Source organism: Pristiophorus japonicus, chromosome 21 (genome assembly GCF_044704955.1).
Source record: "Pristiophorus japonicus isolate sPriJap1 chromosome 21, sPriJap1.hap1, whole genome shotgun sequence".
In the NCBI taxonomy this organism is placed as follows: domain Eukaryota; kingdom Metazoa; phylum Chordata; class Chondrichthyes; family Pristiophoridae; genus Pristiophorus; species Pristiophorus japonicus.
Window position 1 is genome coordinate 39,450,492 of NC_091997.1, and position 21,113 is coordinate 39,471,604.

The 21,113-nt window shown below is 48.9% G+C and overlaps 1 long non-coding RNA gene across 1 annotated transcript; it reads right to left on the reverse strand.

Moving 5' to 3' along the window:
• Positions 1-532: 532 nt before the first annotated feature.
• Positions 533-16,703, reverse strand: LOC139233657 (uncharacterized). The gene is made up of 4 exons (XR_011588194.1): positions 16,614-16,703; positions 6,556-6,781; positions 3,091-3,306; positions 533-1,154 (listed from the first exon to the last, which is right to left on the reverse strand). It is a non-coding gene; the product is annotated as an uncharacterized lncRNA (long non-coding RNA).
• Positions 16,704-21,113: the final 4,410 nt, after the last annotated feature.

Sequence of the window (21,113 nt, forward strand, 5' to 3'; positions counted from 1 at the left end):
TTCCTGTAGATGCCTTGGAAGTACTTTTTAGAGAACATGGTTTATCTGCCTCTACCACTTCTGATATGATATAAACAGTATTATACGGTGAGTATTGTACTGCGTGCAACCGTATCAGTCACTGACAACTGCGATATAAGATCCTCCAGCCCCCCTTTTAATATGTCGCCAGTAGTCCCTGCTGCACCCTGGAACTGCCTGGTTTCTTCCGGCGTTTCCTGGGGCGGTCGTTAATTGAGACGTTAAGGCCGAACGTTTCAACCTGGGCGCTAGCGCAACTTTGTACGATGACTGATCCCATAATCACGCTGAAAATGAAGGGTGGGGCGATAAGATTTTGCACCGGCACAAACCAAAAGCCGAATCTTCCCGCTGGGCGCTAAATCCTGGATGCTCGGCATCGCGTCGAGAAACCGCATTTAACGCCCCGCCAGGGCACTAAACGAGGTGCAACTTTGCCGAAAATCCAGTACCTAGCCTTTGTCATTTGGAACCCAAGCTGTACCAGGCTGGATTTCCACAGATGCTCACAGTTTCTGCAATTCATGTCAAGTGGGACCAATCAGTCCCGCTGCATTGGTGGCTTTAAGGTTCTGTTCATTTGTGGCCTCTCACCCCTACTGCTGTTTACAGCCCTGCCTTTTGCTGTTCATCTCAGTACCTTTCCTTACTTCCAAAAATATCAGCAGGACGAGCAGTGATACATTGACCTTCACTGTTGTCCTTATTCTCTTTAGATTTTTAGAACTCTTCTAAAATTATTTTTAATTGTCTATTAATGGCAACGTGTCTTGATGCCTCTCTTGAGCAGTAATACCCACTGAGAATTTCCCCGTTACTGAGATCCACTTGTTTGGCCTGGAAGACAGCAGGTAACTTTCTCACTTCATCTCAATGTTTAAGGATAATGAATTCAAAAAATGTAACCATAAGCCATCGACACATGAATGAATATTGCAAACCTCTCAGTTATAGCTCAGTGATAGGGTACAGTTATACTCCCCTTTAGTGCTTTGAATCCTGCTTTTATTCCTGAAGATGCATTGGAAGTACTTTTTAGAGAACATGGTTTATCTGCCTCTACCACTTCTGATATGATATAAACATGATTATTACGCAGTTGATTCACAAGGCTGTGTCCTCTGTCTACCTTCCTGAAAACACAAAAAGAAAAAAATTAGGACTTACCAGTTTCATAAAGGATGATGGTGAGCTGCCATTTTAACTTAGACAACTGTTCATGTAGTCCACCCATCGGGTTACTGTGAATCACTTCAGTGATATTAATGGTATCATTCTCTGTGTAATCCTGAACCTAGTGTACTTTAAACCTAATGTAACTACAGTTTCCGTAGACATTGGGGCAGAAATTCTGGCCTCCCGGGTCTGTACGGAGTGTGTACGGACGCGGGAAGGCAGTGTAAAAGCCGGTTTTCAGCGCACAATGACCATGTGCTGAAAACCGGCTTTTCCGATCTGTCAAGCTGGAGCATCTCGGGAGCGGGGACATTTGCAAGAGCAAGATTGTGGGATTTACCCAAATCTTGCACAGCAAATGTCCTCAAACTCTTGCACCTGATAAGCGCAGGTGCAGAGCCTACTGTTACAGGCGTAAGAGTTTTAAAATAGACACAAACATTTTAAAATAAAATAATAAAAGCACATTTTATTGTTAAAAACCCTCCCCACTATGGTAAGTTTATTTTAAATCATAATTTTAAAAACTTTTTTAAAAATCTGAAAAATGTTTTTTTAATATAATACATAAATAACTTTAATTTAAATTAATAAAAATATGTGGTGCATTTCTTCTTTTTTTTTAATTGGTGTTGTGTGTTTTGGGGGCTCTTTCTCATTCATCATAATGTGAAGTCCAACTTACGGAGTTCCCATTATTATGAATGCGAACTTACTTTAGCTGATTGGCTGCCCAGAGCCATGTGACTACAGCTCCTGTCCTGCTCACGTCCTGACGCGCTGTGAGGCGCAGCTAGTAGAGGCCTCAGGACCGGGAACTCGCGTGGGTGCAGCAGGATAAGGTAAGTGCACATTTCTTTTAAGTTTTTTACTCGATCGCTTGCGGTAAGCAGCTGACCAGGATTTCTGGGTCAACATCCACATATATGGAATATTCACGACAATGTTGAGTACATTAACTCACATGGTGGTACTGTAGCAGAGTGGTTATGTTACTGGACTAGTAATCCAGAGGGCTGGACTAATAAATCCAGAGACGTGAGTTCACATTCCACCACCGCAGCTGGGGATTTAAATTCAGTTAATTGAATAAAAAGGTGACTATATGAAACGACTGGATTGTCATAAAAACTCAATTGGTTCGCTAATGCCCTGTAGGGAAGGAAACCTGACAGCTTACCCGGTCTAGCCTATATGTGCCCTGCCGGGGTTTTCAGAGGGTTTTGCGGCGGAGCGGAGCAGCACCGCCCGGAAGAGCTGCGCCGGTGTGCAACGCTCCTGGTTACGACACTGCCGTGCTTTTTGTCGCCCGCCCGACCCGTCCGCCCCGCGGCGCGCCCCGCAGTGAACGCCTGTAAATACGGTCAGTCCAACCTATACCGACTGCAGAGAGCTATGTAATGCAGTCCTAAAGTAAGTGTGTTTGTTTTTTATTTTAATTTTTTTGTTATTTATGTTGTGGTGTATTGGGAATGTTTTCGTGGGTTTTTCAGGTTTTTATTTTTCTCCCCGGGTGTCTCTCGTAGCGCTCCCGGTCCGACTCTTTAGCTCGGGATATTCCCATGCTAACACCCTAAGAGAGGTGTACAACGCCTCCCACAGCGCAGCGCCCCACACTCAGGGCCCAGCTGCCCAATTTTGATGATTGAGGTGCAAACTATTCCCGGGTGTAAACTTTACCGGCCCACCATTACCGCCCCGAAATCAGCAAAGTCGTTGATTATGATATCGATGATAATCTTGTAGATGGATGATAAATTTGATACTATCTGAATCTGATTGGAGCTGCTATTAGACATCCCTCTCTGATACCCCGCACAGCTTAGAGCTCCAACACACTGGCTAACTCCATGTCACAGTGCAAAATACTCCTCTTCTGCATATGACAGGTACCTTACTTTGGGTTGAGACATAAATATCTGGTTTTCAAAGTCTCCAACAGCCTTATTGCAGAGATTGTTCGCTTTTTCATGTCCACAGATACAGAACTTGATGCATTTCCCAATGCGTCTACCCCTGCTTCAACAACACCGACACTGGCACCAACACTTGCATTGCCTGAGGCGCTGAAAGACTTGATGTAGCAGCTAATGTCTGAGCTTTCCCATCCTAGAAAAATAAAATAATTCCACCATAAATGTTACTTATCTCTCTCTTGCTATTATACATATATGAATGTTGGGCAAATACATGATTGGGCTTATCAGGGAATGCCTCCATGGTCCACTGGCCTACCAATGCGAGGAGTGTCCCATTTGGGGCGATAAATTTTAACTTTTAGAAAATTTAGCACCCGCCGAAATGGCTTGCAAAATTGAGGGAAATTGGGAGTTTTCTTCCCAGGCATGAAGGTGGGGGGGTGGGGGGGGTGGGAAATGAGGAACTCATGACCTCAGCTGGGCGCTATTGACAGAGTTACCCAATTTCAGCGGACTTGCATTCAGCAATCCGCCTTCAATCCTTGCGTCCAATTCAATCTAGCTCTTAAAGGGCCGGTAATTTCAAACTGCTGCTGCTCATTTTCCGCGTTGAGTCAGACATCTCAGCATTCCTGCAACTGAGATACCTTTTGTGCAATGGCTGTTGTGAATCTCACTTCAAGGAAGAGGTCCATGGTTTAATGATGTGGCACTGGGGACATTGGTGGGGCAGTGGAGAGAAGGAGGGAGTCGCTGTTCCCTCCATCTGGAAGGAGGCCACCTCCACAGGTTTTCAGGGCCATGTGTCGAGAGGTGACCAAGGAGGTGCCAGCCAGAACAGTGGCGGACAGAACCCTCACACAGTGCGGAAAGAAATTCAATGATCTCAGTCGGGTGACGAAGGTGAGTAAATGCTTCCACACCTCCTACATACCAGCCTCTGAAACTCTGTCTGTGCACACTGAACAAAGCAGCACTTCCCCACCAAGCATCTGCAGCTACTCACACTCACATCCTCGTCTCACGCCTTGCCTACATTCATAGCAATTCAACCACAGCAGGCATGTCTTTCACACACATAGCTGGATTCTTACTCACACAACTTCCTTTCTTTTGCAGGCCAAGATGGCACATAACGGGAGAGAGCAGCGGCAGACTGGAGGAGGGGAACCTGAACTGCGCGAGCTGAATGACCTTGAGTGAGTGCTGCAGCTCACTGGCCCGCAGGTGGTGGGTGCTGCGGCCGATGGAGACGTCGACCTCGCTGGGGAACAACGTAACTTTATCCTCTCTCCTTCCCTCATCCGACTTCCCTCCCACACAAGATGGTTTTATCACTTTCCAATCCCCTCTCCTTTTCTCATTCCACTTCCCCCTTACACCAGAAGGCTTAATCACTTAAATATATTATGATACCGTTTACTGTTGTTATATAAATTATGATTAGAATGTTTCATCTTTGCTGTTGTCTCTCATTTCAGTTTGGGGGCTTTGGTATGGAAGGGCAAATTGATGTGGTGATGGAGACGTCCAGAGGAATCGGGAAGTGGGCTGGAATTCACTGGAACCGAGATCTGATGAGACAGTCACGGACCGCCCTTGCAGAATCGCAATTGACGGCTGCCTCCTCCGTTGCTGCTGTTGCTGCTACTGCTCCTCCTTGCCATCCACCTGCTCCTCCTCCTCATCCTCCTCCTCCACCACCTCCTCCTCGGGTGGTGCGGCTATGCCTGGTGGCAATGGCTGTGACATCATGATGGCCAGGTTGTGCAGCATGCAGCAGACGATGACGAATAGGGACACCCGCTCAGGCGAGTACTGGAGGACTCCTCCCGAGTGGTCAAGGCAGTGGAACCGTTGCTTCAGCACTCCGATGGTCTGTTCAATGATGTTCCTGCTGGTGGCATGGCTCTTACAAGAGCTGGACAGGTGTGTTGGGGTTCCAGAGGAGAGTCATGAGCCAGGTGGAGAGCGGATAGCCCTTATTTCCGAGCAGACAGCCGCGAACTTGGTCTGGTGGCTGCAAGATCTCTGGCACACCGGACTGCCGCAGGATAGCAGGCATTAATGGTGAAGACTCTGCATGTGCGGTCGCAAACCACCTGCACATTCAATGAGTGGGTAGCCTTTGCAGTTACGGAATACCTCAGGATTCTGATGTGGTGCCTGCAAAACGATGAGGGTGCAGTCAATTACACCCTGCAGCAAGGAGAAGCCCGTTATTCTTGACAGAGCCATGTGCATGCGCGTGCTGGTTCTGTCTGGTGATGGGGAAGGAAATGTAGTCCCTTCTCCTTCTCACCAGAGCATCTGTGACCTCGTGGATGGAGCGATGGACGGCAAAGTGGGAGATGTTGGAGATGTCTCCTATCACACCCTGGAAGGATCTATTGGCGTAGAAATGTTGTGCCATAGGTAAGGTCCCCTGTCAGCCCTGTTTGGCCTTCTCCCTCTGGCCACATTTTGCTGTCTTTCTCCCTGTCCTGTTCCCTGGCCTGCTCCCTGTCCTGCTCCCTGGCTTGCTCTCTCAGTTGTCCCTACAATTGTCCCTCCTTTGTCTCCAACTAAGCAGCCTCCAATGGTGATGTCGGAGCTGGAGGTTGACTGTCTCATGGACAGCCTCCATGAAACAATATAAATATTGTAATTTCAATTATGCCCTCAATGAAACAAAGGAATAATTAGGAGGCAGAACAGTCCTTGAAGTGAAAATTGCTGCAATCTGTCCACCAGCCGCTCTGTCTACATGTGAGCAAGCTGCAGAGTAATAGCTGACAAAAATTGTTAGTAAAGACAGCGCCTTTAAATAGCGCTCCTCCAGCCGACACCCGACTGCAATTCGACAGCTGACACTGTCGCTGTCAGCGCCAGGCGGTAAGTGAGGGGGTGCGGCCGAATTTCTCTTCCAAGGCGGTAACGGGGCGCTGCACACGGCGATAACATCATCGGCACTTGCCCTGCCGGAGAAGCTAAAACGCACGGTGTAGCAGCTAAACTCTGAGTTTCGCAATCCAGAAAAATAAACTAATTCCACCATAAACATAGGCCTTGAAATACAGGCCTCCCCGGGTCCATACGGAAAGTGTACGGACCCGGGAAAGTAATGCAAAAGCCGGTTTTTGGCACACAATACACAGGCGCAGAGAACCGGCTTTTCCGATCTGTCAGTTTCTGGCTTGTCAGATCGCACGCACCTCGGGGAGAAGGACATTCTCACGGCAGGGATTGGGCTAACTGCCCATCTCTCGCCCTGCGCATGTCCTTAAAACTCTTGCACCTGGCAAAAGCAGGTGCATAGCCTACTTTTACCAGCATAAGAGTTTTAAATCATACAAAAACATATAAAAACAAAATTTAAAAAGCACATTTTAATGTTAAAAACCTTGCCCACTAAGGTAAAGATTGAGGCAATGAAACTTAAATCAACAGCGAAAGTTACCAAAATCTGAATCTGGGCCATCCTTCAATATATCAGTCACTTTGTAGCGTGTCGCGATGTATTTGTCTTTTGTGAAAAACAAAAATCCCTCCTTTTTCGTGAGGAGATGGAGGGGTTTGCAGCAATCTGACTGATAGAGGCTTGATAGAGGGATCAGTGTGTAACCATCAGAGTCAATCTCTTCCACAATGCTCTGTGTTGCTTCTCGGAATATGATTCTAAAAATCTATAAACATAAAATATAAATTAATTGAGCATTATTTATTGAAGCTGACTATGGACTGGGTTAGCGACACATGGAGACACATTACTATTGAGCAACAATCCTATAACAGTTAATACTACATTAAGTGCCCAATCTATTTGCTTTTCCTTATTTTACACCAGAAGAGGGCACTATTATAGAGAGAGTCGAGGGAAAGTTATCCCAGGTAACCCACGCCACACCTCCTCTCAGCCAGAGAGGCCGAGACCAGGACAATGCCTAACATTTTGGCCTTGGACAGTATGCGATATGCCCTTCTAATGTAAAAAACATATAGAACAAACAAGTTCAGAGCTTGTGTATCCATGGAATCTCAATCCCGGTGCAAAGTTTAAACAATTAAGAGTGTAAAGCTGAGGTGAACAAAGCTTAACATTGCAGGAGTGTTCTCAATGTAATGGGGAGTTTTCAGACCCGCCAGATCCCTGTCCAGTGATTTAATGAGCCGCGGTGACTGGATATAGCGGGAGTTTTCTGTGAGTGAACTCTAATTGTTTGGAGTTGGGAGAGAGTTTTCCAGTGACACCCTGTGACTGGGCGCAGCTCTCCATTGTTGCCAAAGGAATCTCCAGCGGGCTTTGTAAACAGGCGCACACATTCCACCTGGTGGCAACGTTCAGTGCTGCTGGAACCAGGATTGGGAACAACTTTTCCAAACTTTATGGCCCCGATATAGACTGGGCGGGGTTTTGTAGAGGGGGCGAGGTTTGAAGCTGTTGAGTTAACGGGCGCGAGTCATAACGAAACGTTAACTCTGTTTCTCTCTCCACAGACGCTGCCTGACCTGCTGAGTGTTTCCAGCATTTTCCGTTTTTATTTCAGATCTCCAGCATCCGTAGTATTTTGCTTTTCTTGAGTTTTGTCTCCCGGACACTGCGATTTCCCCGCCCGAAAGCCCGTCAGATTTACCGGCTTGGCTGCCTGTCGGACAGGCAATGCTGTGGAAAAGGCCGCAGCCCAGAACCTGCTGGTTCAATGGGGGTGGGGAGCGGGGTTGGGGTACATCGAGGGGGTCGTAATGGCGAGGGCGGGGGGGTGGTGTGGAGATCAGTGATGGAGGATTGTTCTTGGGGTGAAATCAGTGATGGGCATTCGTGGTGGGTGTGGGGGGGGGGGGAGATCGGTGAGGGGTGGGGTCAACGCGGGGGGGGGAGATCAGGTGTCGGTGGGGGGGGGAGATCGGTGAGGGGTGAGGTCGTCAGGTGGAGATCGGTGATGTGGGGGAGATCGGTGCTGGGGGGGTCGATGGGGGGAGATCGGTGATGGGGGGGAGATCAGGGGTCGGTGGGGGTGATCGGTGATGGGGGAGGAGATCAGGGGTCGGTGGGGGAAGATCGGTGATGGGGGGTGGGTGGCAGGGGAGATTGGTGAAGCTGCCGTTTGAGGGGGGGGGGGAGATCGGTGATGGGGGGGTCGGTCCAGGGGGTGATCGGTGATGGGGGTCAGTACAGGGGGAGATCGGTGATGGGGGCTGGGTGGCGGCGGAGATCGGTGAAGCTGCAGTTGAGGGGGGGGGAGATCAGTGATGGGGGGTCATGGCGGGGGGGATGGGGGGAGATCGGTGAGGCTGCGTTTGAGGGTGGGTGATCGGTGATGGGACGTCGGTGAGGGGGGAGATTGGTGATGAAGTGTCGGTACAGGGGGAGATCGGTGACGGGGAGTCGGTGAGGGGGGAGATCGGTGACGGGGGTTCGGTGAGGGGCAGGATGGGTGATGAGGGTCAGTGAGGGGAGGGATGGGGGGGTTGGTCAGTGGGAGGGAGGTCACTGGGGGAGTGTCGGTACAGGAAGTTTAGTTGCTCCCGGGATCCCGTGTAACCGGCTCTTCAATGTAAAAGGTGAGCATTTGCGATATTTTGAATGACCCAGCAGCCACTTAAAGGGGCTGTGCGACACCAAAAAAAAGAGAGGGAACATTGTCTGGATGCCCCGATGTTCTGAAAGGGATCAACGTGGGATCCCTGGAGCATTGCATAGCTGCCCAGCTTCTGGGAAACATTGGCTGTAAAGAGCTTCAGGACCAATGGAACTCTGTTGTAATGTAAGAAAACACAGCAGCCAAGTAGAACACGTGTACTAGAAATATCAAACAGGAAACCGACATGCCACAAACACACACACTTTTGCTTTTAACAGAGATAGGCTGTATAAAGGCCTGAAAAGGCGAGGGGCCCGAAATTGGTCGATGCATAAGGACCACCCATTTCTCGGCGGTATGCCGGTGCTGCATCGTTTCAAACCGCCGGCATACTGCCAAGACCGAAGAGGATAAAATTGGTTAAAAAAGTTTGCCATTATGTTGGCGGTATGCCAGTGGACTGCAGCGGGCGGTATGTAACCTAGTAATCGATCCAGGTCGACTTTCTCTTCGATGGACGGTGCGACACTGACCTGCACATGTGCTATTTTTTCCCCCGTTTTTTTACAGAAGCGTTTTACCCGCAATTTCGGGGGTCAGGGGTCACCTGCACATGCGCAGTGACTCGAAGAGGAGGGAGAGAGAGTGAGAAGGAGCAGCAAGCAAGTCGACAGGCAGTTACTTTAAAAACACATTGCAGAGTTAAAAAATATTCCTAACAACTAATAATTCTACAGTTTGAAGAATAAGAAGACATATTTTACAAAGCAAAAATCATAATAGAAATATGGAAATGTTAAAAAAAAACAAAGCGCAGGAACATCGAAAAGGAGGTTGAGGGCGTCTGCCTACGACGGATGGAATTACCTGCCCTTGTCGTGCATATAACAGAGAGGTCCTCCGAGCTAATGAAGGGTCATCGTGGAAAGGTCCCTCCCCTTTCCCAACCCCCACCCCAAAGGAGTACAACAGGATATGGGAGGAAATCGGAGAGGCTGTGACCTCCACAAGTACCATGGTACGCACCGGGGAAAGGTGCCCTAAGAGGTGGTATGACCTGGTGAGGGCAGCAGGAGTAAGTAATGATTTTATTTATGCACCCCCCATGTGCCATGTACCGTGTAAATGTAGGTTACGTGTCACATGGATGATGTTATTTATCTTAAGGTTATGGCGATGTATTTGTGCTTTCAGGCAATGACAAGAGAATAAACGTAGTGTTTTTTTTGTGTGTGTGTGTGACCCTGTGTGTATGCAATGTTAAATGGATTGAAGATTTTTATCTTGATTTACTTTACTTTCTGCAGAAGAAGACATCTGCAATAGCAGCCAATCAGCATCACACGGGGGGAGGACCCACAACCCAGGAGCCTCTGACTGACATCGAGATCCATGCCCTGTCCCTGGTTGGAGATAGCAACCGTGCCACCACCGGCATTGGAGCTGACACACTCACACAAGATGGTAAGTTGAATAAAATGCAGTCTGTGTTGCGGTCCTCTCATGTCATGTAATGTTGGCCTGATGTAATGTACTGCAATGTTGGGGGCATAAACGCAATACATGTATTGCCTGTCTGTCTGCGATATATAATGTAGTAGTCCAGCAGTGGTGGATTTTTAAGTAAGATTGTGATAAGCCACTGTACTATGTACTCATGTAACCCTGACCCCTCCCCTGGTGCCAAGCTTTTTTAAATGTTGTTTTGTACTTCCAAACTCGGATGATTCAGACCACAGCGACACAGACAACAGACCCACTGCTTCCACCTCTGGCAACACCCAGCCCTCTCCCGACTTCACTACTTGCAGAGATGAGGAAGACGAAGAGGAACAGGAAGAGGAAGAGCCGCTGATCTTGCAGCCAGTGGAGGTCAGGGTGGAGATGGAGGAGGATACACCAGCTCTATGTGGGACAGCTGTAACATCCTTCACCACGGAGTCTGTATTCAGGGGATTCCCACATGGCTCCTCTGATTCTGTGGGACCAAGCCATGCGCAGCAAGGCAACCCCAGTGTTGCAGCGCCTTTGCCGCAGCGACGAAGGTTGGTGCAGGAAAGGTCGGTAGCTGTAGGCATGTACCAGGACATGGTGCAGACCAGCATCGACATTGGTCAAGAGCTGCTCAAGGCTATGACTACGATAGCTGCAAAGATCACGGCTCTATCAGAGCAGCAGTCGGAGGATATGTCGCGTATGATCATCGCGATGGAGCAGACTGCCGACGCTGTCGAAGCCATGGCGGCAATCGACGGGATCGGAACATGGTGTGGAATCCCCCCATTCCATAGTAGTCAGGTCGGCAGCACCTGAGGGGGGGGAGCTGATGTCATCTTCCAGCCCTGAAGCCGCGCCTTCCACATCACGAGGAGGGGCGTAAGGGAGGGAGAGGGAGGGGAGGGAGGGGAGAGGAGGAGGGGGAGAGGAGGATATGGGGGGGGAGAGGGGAGGGAAGGGTGGGAGAGGAGGGGGAGGAGAGCAGAGGAGGGGGGAAGAGGGGGAAGGGCTGATCAGGAGGGGGAGGCTGAACGGGAGAGGAGGGGAGGCGGAATGGGCCCCGCCGAAGACAAAGAAGAAGCCGGGCCGTTGCCGCCCACACTTTGGGTGGGGCCCGCCCCCAGCGGGATGCCAGTAGGGCAGGCCTCACCGACGATGTCGGGGGGTAGTGAAGGGAAGAGGAGGGGGGAGAGAGGCTGAACACGAGGGTGGGGGGGGGGGGGAGGCTGAACGGGAGGGTGGGGAGGCTGAAAGGGCCGGGCAGCCGACGATGATAACAGGAAGGGCGGCGGAAGCTGAACGGGACGGGGTGGGTTGTCGGGGAGAGGTTGAACGGGAGTGGGGGGGAGCTGAACGGGAGGAGGGAGGCCCGAGTCCCAATCTTCGCCTGGGGAGCCCATTCGGCCAGGGCTAGGGCCGGCGTGCTTCGGGTCCCTCCCACGCAGCCTCGGGAGTGAGGAGCTACTGCACATGCGTGCACACTCCAGTGCGCATGTGCAAAGGTCCCGGCACTGTTTTCAGCGCCGGGACCTGGCTCCGCCCCCGACCCCTTGTGCTGCACCATGCCAAGCACGAAGACGTCCTGAGGAGACTGGAGAATCACAAGGTAAGTTTCCGACGCCCTTTTTATTCTAGAAAATCGGCACACCTTATGGAGGTGCGCTGTTTTTACAGAGGGAAGAAACTTGGGTCCCATAACTCTGCTCAATAAACCTTCTCACATCTGGTTCCTTCTTCAGGCAAGTTGTCAGCAATACAGGCTGAGATAGTACAGACCCCATTCTTTTTAAATCTCCACAATATTTTTTGATAAAAATACAACTACAATAAGTTACTCAGTAACAATAAAAATACCTTTTCCACTCTAGGTTGCACAGTAAAGTCATTGTTCACCTCAGAAATACAGAGGTGCTGCTTTAGCTCACAGTTCCCGATTTCCAAAATGGCGGCTCCGTGCACGCCACCCATTCCCGCCCACTTAACATCGCGTAATGATGAATATTCTGCCGAGCGATATGTCGATGTTTTTTGACCAAAATCGCATTTTTGGGCAATAGGGGGCGGTTTGTCGACCAATTTTGGTCCTTTGAGCTTTAAGTAAATTGTGTAGAATTTATTTTCTAACAACTTTTTAGACTTAATTTTTTTTTAAATGTTGAATGACTATAATCTCTGAATCGCAAGTCTTTTTTTCACCTCGAACAAATATAAGGAACTACTGGATTTCTTTGTCACTGAGATAGAGACCAACTGTTCAGTCGCCTCTGTTTTCCTCCTTCCCCGAGGCCACCAACACAAACTTCCCCGAAGACCCCTCTCCCCCCCCCTTATCCCTCAATGTTCATCTTTGTGTCTCTCTAGTTTCCTATATCTTTCCTCATGTCCCCTCCATGCTCACTCCTCTATGAGGCCCACCTCCCGCTCACTCTTAACTCCCACTTAACTCCTAACCACCCAACTAGCCTTCCTGGTCTTCATGCTAACTGACATATTTAATGATCCACTTCCCTTTCAAAACTGTCATCATCACCCCCTCCTCATAAATGCCACCCTGAAAACCTTCTCCTTGCAAACAACCATCTCATCTCCAACCTCCCTTTCATCTCCAAAGTCCATGAATGTGCCGTTGCCTCCCAAATTCTGCCACTCACCATTTCAATTAGGTCTTTACCCAACAGCACCGAAACAACACGAACTAAAGTCACAAACCACATTTTCGGTGAATGTCACTGTGTATTACCCTTTCTCAACCTTTGACCTTGACGACCACATGGTTTTCCTCCAATGCCTCTCCTCTGATATCCATCTCAGTTTGACTGCCCTCGCTTAACTCCGCTCTTACCTTATCTAATCGTAGCTAGAGCATCTTCAACAACGGCTTCTCTTCCAATACCTACATCTTCAACTCCAAGGATCCATCCATGGCTTCCCCCTCTTCTTCATCTACCTGCTGCCCCTTGGTGACATCTTCCACAAACACAGGGTCAGCTTTCACATGTATACTGATGAAACCCACCTCTACCTCTCCAACACCTCTCTCCACTGTCTCTGTGCTGGCAGGCTGTTTGTCCAACATCCAATCCTGGATGAGCTGCAATTTCTTTCAGATTAAACGATATACTTGCTTTGGAGGCAGTTCAGAGAAGGTTCACTAGCTTGATTCCGGACATGAGGGGGGTTGACATGAGGAAAAGTTGAGTAGGTTGGGCCTCTACTCATTGGAATTCAGAAGAATGAGAGGTGAACTTATCGAAATGCATAAGATTATGAGGGGACTTGACAAGGTGGATGGAGAGAGGATGTTTCCAATGATGGGGGAGACTAGAACTAGGAAGGGCATGATCTTAGAATAAGGGGCCGCCCATTTAAAACTGAGATGAGGAGAAATTTCTTCTCTCAAAGGGTTGTAAATCTGTGGGATTTGCTGCCTTAGAGAGCTGTGGAAGCTGGGACATTGAATAAATTTAAGACAGAAATAGACAGTTTCTTAAATGATAAGGGGTTATGGGAGCAGGCAGGGAAGTGGAGCTGAATCCATGATCGGATCAGCCATGATCTTATTGAATGGCGGAGCAGGCTCGAGGGGCCGTATGGCCTACTCCTGCTCCTATTTCTTATGTTCTTATTAAATAAGGGATTCGCAATAGGCCAGAATTGGAGCACAGCGATCACAGAGGGTTGTAGGTCTGGAGAAGGTTACAGTGATAGGGAGGGGTGAAGTCATGGAGGGATTTGAAAAAAGGATGAGAATTTTAAAATTGAAGCGTTGCTGGACCGAGATCCAAGTAGGTCAGTGAGCACAGGATTAATGGCTGAATAGAACTTGGTGCGAGTTCGGATATGGGCAGCAGAGTTTTGGATAAGCTCAAATGCTAGCTCATAATTCTCTGATTTTATCTGCTCTCTTCTCCCTCATTCTCTCTCTCTTGTTTATATTTATCTTTACTTTTTCTTTCCAATGCGTTTTTTTTGTAACTTTTTTACACATTTTTTTGAAGTTTAAATATTTTACTGATCTATTTTCCTGAGCACAGATAACCTCACCATCCTATGTGCAGATGGGCATCAGCCTTTTGACTAGAACAAGGAAGGTTAAGAGGAGATGTAGGAGACACAGTCAAAATTACCAGGGCTTTGATAAGTTAAATGGAAAAAATATGTCTCCACTGGTCACAGAACTAGTATCTGACATCTAAAGAACCCAGAGGACTGTTAGGACATGGAATGCCTGACCAGAAACAGGTCAATCCACTTTCAAAAGCCAATTTTCCAACCCATTGATGTTCAAGACTAAACACAAAGTGTGACCAGATAAGGAATTATTTTCAAAGTGCATTAAGTTGACAGGAAATAGCCAGGATAGGAGCGGGCATGCACTGATTTTGTTAAGTGTAGGTAAGGCTTTTTCCAACGGTGTTGCATGTGTTTGTGCGCAGTTTCAATAAAAAACATTTTTGGGGAAAGTGGCTTTATGGCCAGAAAGGGCCCGTAAACTGCTTTTTAATGTACACCAGCGCCAGAATGTATGGCGCCAAATATTCTGCCGCTGGTAGTCGGTGCCGGCGCCCCAACAGTGGGGAAACTTTTAACTGACCTTCAACGCCAGAAAAATCGCTGGGCGCCGAAAAATCGGTGGCAGGTGCAAAATAGGGGCCAAGCTTCTTCCACATTTTTGAAGAACCAAATTCAGAAACCTACCACTTGACACTTGCATTGTTAGAGATAGGATTAAGAACATAAGAATTAGGAGCAGGAGTAGGCCATGCAGCCCCTCGAGTCTGCTCCACCATCCAATAAGAATCATAGAAATTTACAGCACGGAAGGAGGCCATTTCAGTCCATGGTGTCGACACTGGCCGATAAAGAGCTATCCAGCCTAATCCCACTATCCAGCTCTTGGTCCATAGCCCTGTAGGCTACGGCACTTCAAGTGCACATCCAAGTAGTTTTTAAAAGTGGTGAGGGTTTCAGCCTCTACCACCCTTTCAGGCAGTGAGTTCCAGATCCCCAGCACCCTCTGGGTGCAAAAATTCCCCTCAAATTCATTCGAAACCTCCTACCAATTATTTTAAATTAATGCCCCTGGGTTTTTGACCCCTTTGCTAAGGGGAATAGATCCTTCCTATCGACTCTACCTAGGCCCCTCATAATTTTATACATCTCAATAAGGTCCCCACCCACCTCAGCCAGAAAACAACACGTGAGTTAAAGTTGATCAAAAGTTCTGATGAAAGGTTATGGACCTGAAACGCTCACTCTGTTTGCAGATGCTGCCTGACCTGCGGAGTTATTTCCAGCATGTTCCCTTTTTATGTCAATTTTCCAGCATCTGCTTTTGTATTTATCAAAACTTTACCATTTGAATTTTTTTAAGTGGATATATTGATGGTGAAAATGCACTATTTGAGGACAGATCAGTTGATCTGGAGACCGATATATCAAGAAAAACCTGTGACGGTGTCTTGAGTTTTAACTTCTGAACTCTTCAAAAGGGATTGCAGCAGAGAAAGCACTCAAAGAGCTCAGCGCCATCCGATCACAAGCAGGGAATGTGATGGGGTAAGTTGAGTGACACACAGTCCCAGCCGGGAGCCCTGTTCAAAAGTTGGAGTTCCCGTGACGGGTGCTCCCATCCCCAGGCGCTCTTCCAGTGCCGTCCCTGCTGGGAATGTGGGATCACCCAGTTCGGCTTCCTTTGGGACAATATTGGGATTTTCATTGATAATCGGAACAGATGTAAAGCGGGCTGCCGATTCGCCATCAGCCACTGCACTTTATCGCACAAAGCTAAACTCTGGGCGGTGTGTTTGTGTTGTGCAGTGAGCGACATTGTGGGAACACAGGGACATGCAGCCAGCCCACAGCACTTTCACTGGCTGCTCCCAAAGTGCTTCCCACTGACGGCTCAGTTGGCAACTCGAGGCCATAAATTGATCCGAAACTATGGCACTGAGGGTAAACGATTGTGGAGCCTGGAGCAGGATGACAGGCGGTAAAATCGGGCTGGTGAGTGAACATGAAACGGACAGGCGGCTCCAATCCCCACCCTGCACAGCTCGGTCCCGCTCTCTGCTGACTTACACACCGTTACTGTTACACTTTAAAGTCCCTCCCTGTGTTGTATCAAATATCAGAGCTGCACTGTCGGGCGGTCAGAGCCGTGCCCTGAATGGAGCGGAGTTCACTCAGTAACAGAGCACGACCCCTGTAACCCGGGGAACCATCCTGTTTCTTACCGTCACTCACACATCACCCGCCGGTTGGGAACCCGAGATTGGAAGGACGCTGAACGTGAACACTCTGCTCCCGCTTCTCCCCGATCCTCACTGCTCCAATTTTTCAGAGATTGTTTCCAACCAATAATTGGACAATGTTTCCAGGACCCATTGAACATCTCCGCGGACCCCCGTTTGAGAAGCACTGCTGTAAAGCCGCTTACCTGAAGGATCCGGCCGTTCTGGTCTCTTTTCACCCACCAAGTGTCACACAGCCTCCTTTATAGGTTTCAATGGCTATCCAACATCCCCGTCCCCGATTAAAGGCAGATGTTGGAGGTGTGTTGGGTTCCTGCTTGAAATGTAATCATTGTGTGCTAATTGGCTGCTGTGTCTTCATAGGCGGTCCCTCGAGCGAGGATGATTTGCTTCCACAAGAGTTCACAGATGTTTCAACATTACAACAGTGATAACACCAAGAATTTAATCCACCTTGCCATGTCTCATGGCCTCGCAACTCCCATGTGTCAATCGCAGATAAAGCTTCTCTGACCACTTCTGTTATATATGCATGCTTGTTTATTGTGTGATGTCTGTAACACTGTTTTGCAACTGTACACATCTTACCTGTACACTCGAGGGTGCTGCTTCTGGTAACCCAGTATAAAAAGGAGCTCACAGCTTGGTGTCCTCACTGGAGGAGCTGCAAATAAAGGACTACAGGTCCGCACAGTTTTAATATTATTCCCTTTTAACCAATAAGGGAATTAAGGGTTATGGGGAGCGGGCAGGTAAGTGGAGCTGAGTCCACGGCCAGATCAGCCATGATCTTGTTGAATGGCGGAGCAGGCTCGAGGGGCTAGATGGCCTACTCCTGTTCCTAATTCTAATGTTCTTATGTACCCTATCTCGTGGAGTCATTGCTAAAGATGCCTACATGCACTACAACTGGCGACGAGGATATGAGGTTATGAACTACACGCTCAGCATGTCTAATCTCAGCAACTTTCAGCAATTTACAGAGAAGGAAGATTGGGACGCTTTCATAGAAAGATTGGAACATTTCTTTGTAGCCAACGACCTGGATGGGAATACACCGGCTGCACGACTGAACAAGCACAGGGCCATCCTACTTAGCAGTTGTGGGCCCCCCATCCATTGTCTCGTCAAGGCCCTGCTAGCCCCAGCGAAGACAACCACCAAAAGCTGTGAGGAACTTGTAACACTCATACAGGAACAACTAAAACTGAAAGAAAGCATCCTCACAGCCAGGCACCGGTTCTACACTTACCGGTGACCTGAGGGCCAAGAAATTGCTAAGTATGCTGCACAGCTAAGAAGACTAGCTGCACTGTGTGATTTTGTAGTCCACCTTAATGAAGCACTAAGAGACATGTTCATCATTGGAATTGGCCACAAGGGCCTCCTGCACAAGTTGCTCTCTGCCGACATCACGGTCACCCTGCAGAAAGCAATTCAAGTGAGCCAGGCCTACATGGTTTCTGCTGGTGATTCCAAGCGAATACTGACCCAGGACTCTAAACCACTGAGCGCAGTGTACCGCATGAATACTTCGAAAGGCAGGAAGGCTGCCCCGAGTCCAGCAACCCTGAGTCTGCCACATGGCGCAAACCAGATGGCCCCGTGTTGGCACTGTGGAGGAAACCACAGGGCCCACCAGTGCCGCTACAAAGACTATGCATGCAAAGGTTGCAAAGAGAAAGGGCAGCTTCAAAGAATGTGCAGAAAAAGCTATGCTCACCATGTCTCTGATGAGCTGGCTGATCACCCGGGCTCCGACACAGATGAAGGTGAAGTTGCTCAAACCCTGGAAGAAGAGTATGGAGTTTATACCTGCTCCACCGAAAGTTCCCCGAGGACGATGGAAGTGGATATCGGCGGGGTCCAAGACTCCATGGCGATCGACACAGGGGAGAGCCAGTCTGTGATGAGCCAAATGACCTTTGAACAACTTTGGATAAATCCCGCCAAATCGACCAAAACTGTCTCCTGTCCAGGCGCAGCTGCTCACCGACAACAAAGGTAAAATCCAAATCATTGGCAGCGCGGACGTCCAGGTCTCCCAAGGCGGCGTGTTGAACAAATTCTATCTGTGGATCATAGCCAGCAACAGTCCCACGCTGCTGGGAAGGAATTGGATGAACCTGGTCCAAATCAGGCGAAGTGGCGACGGGTCTGTGCTCCGGCAATCGACATTTAACATGGATCCATTGCTGCATCCAGAGATCCCACTGTCCAGCTCGATGGCGCGGCTACGACTGCATAACACCACGGCCAAATCTCTGGGACCGAGGATCCAAAGTCCACTTTCCGGGCTGGGGTAGGACTCCAAGAGGTGAACAGCATCGAAGGAAGTGGACTCCCGATGTCCAGAGCTGAACCTGTGGAAGAAAAGACCACCACAGCCTACCTGACGGAGAGCCATAAGATGACGGCCGCACCACGAGGAGAAGGACCTGCAATCAAAATGGCCACGGCCATACCATGAGGGGCAGTGTTGGAGGAGCAACACGTGGCACCGAGCATCCAATCGGATTGGGAGGCTCGCTTAAAAGAGACCGGTAACCAAAGAAATTTAAAGGGACAGTTTCAACTATTTGAAGACAAGGACTTTAAAGCTAAAGATGAAATAAAAGGATGCAAATATGAAAATGTATGCAATGTAACCATGAATTGTGATGCTGGTGTAACTAATGTGACTAATGAGATGGATGCATGTGCCAGTGAGGTTAAGAACAAGTTTATTATGCTTAACTATTATGATAGAGAGTTTGAAATGCCTAATGTAACCATGACTGTTGAGACCAGGACACCCAAAAGTGATGCAAATGTTAGAATGTACAATGCAGGCTCGACTATGTGTGATCAGAGCCAAGGTGTCATGTATACTGGTAGGACACTGCCAAAGGACATTGGGTCCTACAGGGACCATACTGATGCCAATGGAATCCCCCTGTGGGAGACCCCCAGGTCCAGCAGGCTACCTGACCATGTAGCCTGGACCTTTGGAACAAATGTGATGCTCCTTGCAGGACACACACACACCCAGTGGGAGCAGACCCACTACAGGGACAGTGGTCAATGCGCTGCACAGCCACCACCAATGGCAATCTGCACCAGACCAGCTCGACAACCCCTGGCCACCAGGGCCAACACCAGGAGCGTGAGGCCAGTATCCTCCAGCTTCCCTGACAAACCCTGGGATGACCTGATCCTCATCCCAATTGGTGAACAAGGAGCCCACCCAGTCGTGTGGCCCTGCCCACCACCCCACAACTACCCACATCACAGTGTATACACACCACACCCACTGCTGCTGTGGCTACCCCGCTGAGGGATCCCACAACAGTGACACCCAGTGTGAGGGATTGGAAACGTATGAGGCCAGCCTCAAGAAGAGTGGTTACACCTGCCACCTCAACCTCCCATAGCCCACTACTGATTACCTCCCCAGGTCATGACAATAAGGATATCAAAAATGCTCAGGGGGGAGTGTTATATATGCATGCTTGTTTATTGTGTGATGTCTGTAACACTGTTATGTAACACTGAATGTACCCTTACACTGTACACACTTACCTGTACACCAGAGGGTGCTGCTGCTGGAGAACTAAGGGTTACCTGCACACTGCAGGTAACCCAGTATAAAAAGGAGCTCACAGTTTGGTGTCCTCACTCGAGGAGCTGCAAATAAAGGCCTACAGGTCTACACAGTTTTTGTATCATACCCTACCTCGTGGAGTCATTGCTAAAGGTGCCTACATACACTACAACTTCCTCGTTTGGCTCTCCACCCATTATCAGGTCCTGTTCATTATACCTGAATCATTCTACTGAGCCCCACTTCCTGCTCCCTTGACCCCATTCCCACCAAGTTATTGACCGCAATTTCCTTTGCTGGCTCCCATGTTAGCTGACATTGTTAACGGTTCTCTCTCCTCAGGTACTATGCCCCTCCCCCTCAAAACTGCCGTCATCACCCCTCTCCTCAAAAAAACAACCCTTGACCCCTCCATCCTTGCAAACTACCTCCCCATCTCCAACCTCCATTTGCTCTCCAAAGTCCTTGAACGTGTTGTTGCCTCCCAAATCCGTGCCCATCTTTCCCGCAACTCAATGTTTGAATCCCTCCAATCCGGTTTCCGTTCCTGCCACAGCACCGCAACGGCTCTCATCAAAATCACAAATGACATCCTTTGTGACTGTGACAAAGGCACATTATCTCTCCTTGACTTGTCTATCCGTGACTTGCCTGCAGCCTTTGATACAGTTAAACAATCTATCTTTCTCGTCGCCTCTCCACCGTCGTCCAGCTGGGTGGGACTGCACTCAACTGGTTCCACTCTTATCTCTTAATCATAGCCAGATCACAGCTTCTCTTCAAGCCCCGGCATCGTTACCTCTGGTATCCCCCAAGGATCTATCCTTGGCCCCTCCTATTTCTCAACTACATGTTGTTCCTTGGTGACATCATCCGAAAACACAGCGTCAGTTTCCACATGTACGCTGATGACACCCAGCTCTACCTCACCACCACTTCTCTTGACCACTCCTCAGTCTCTAAATTGTCAGACTGCTTGTCTGACATCCAGTTTTCGATGAGCTGAAATTTTCTCCAATTGAATGTTGGGAAGACCGAAGCCATTGTTTCCAGTTCCTGTCACAAACTCCGTTCGCTAGCCACTGACTCCATCCCTCTCCCC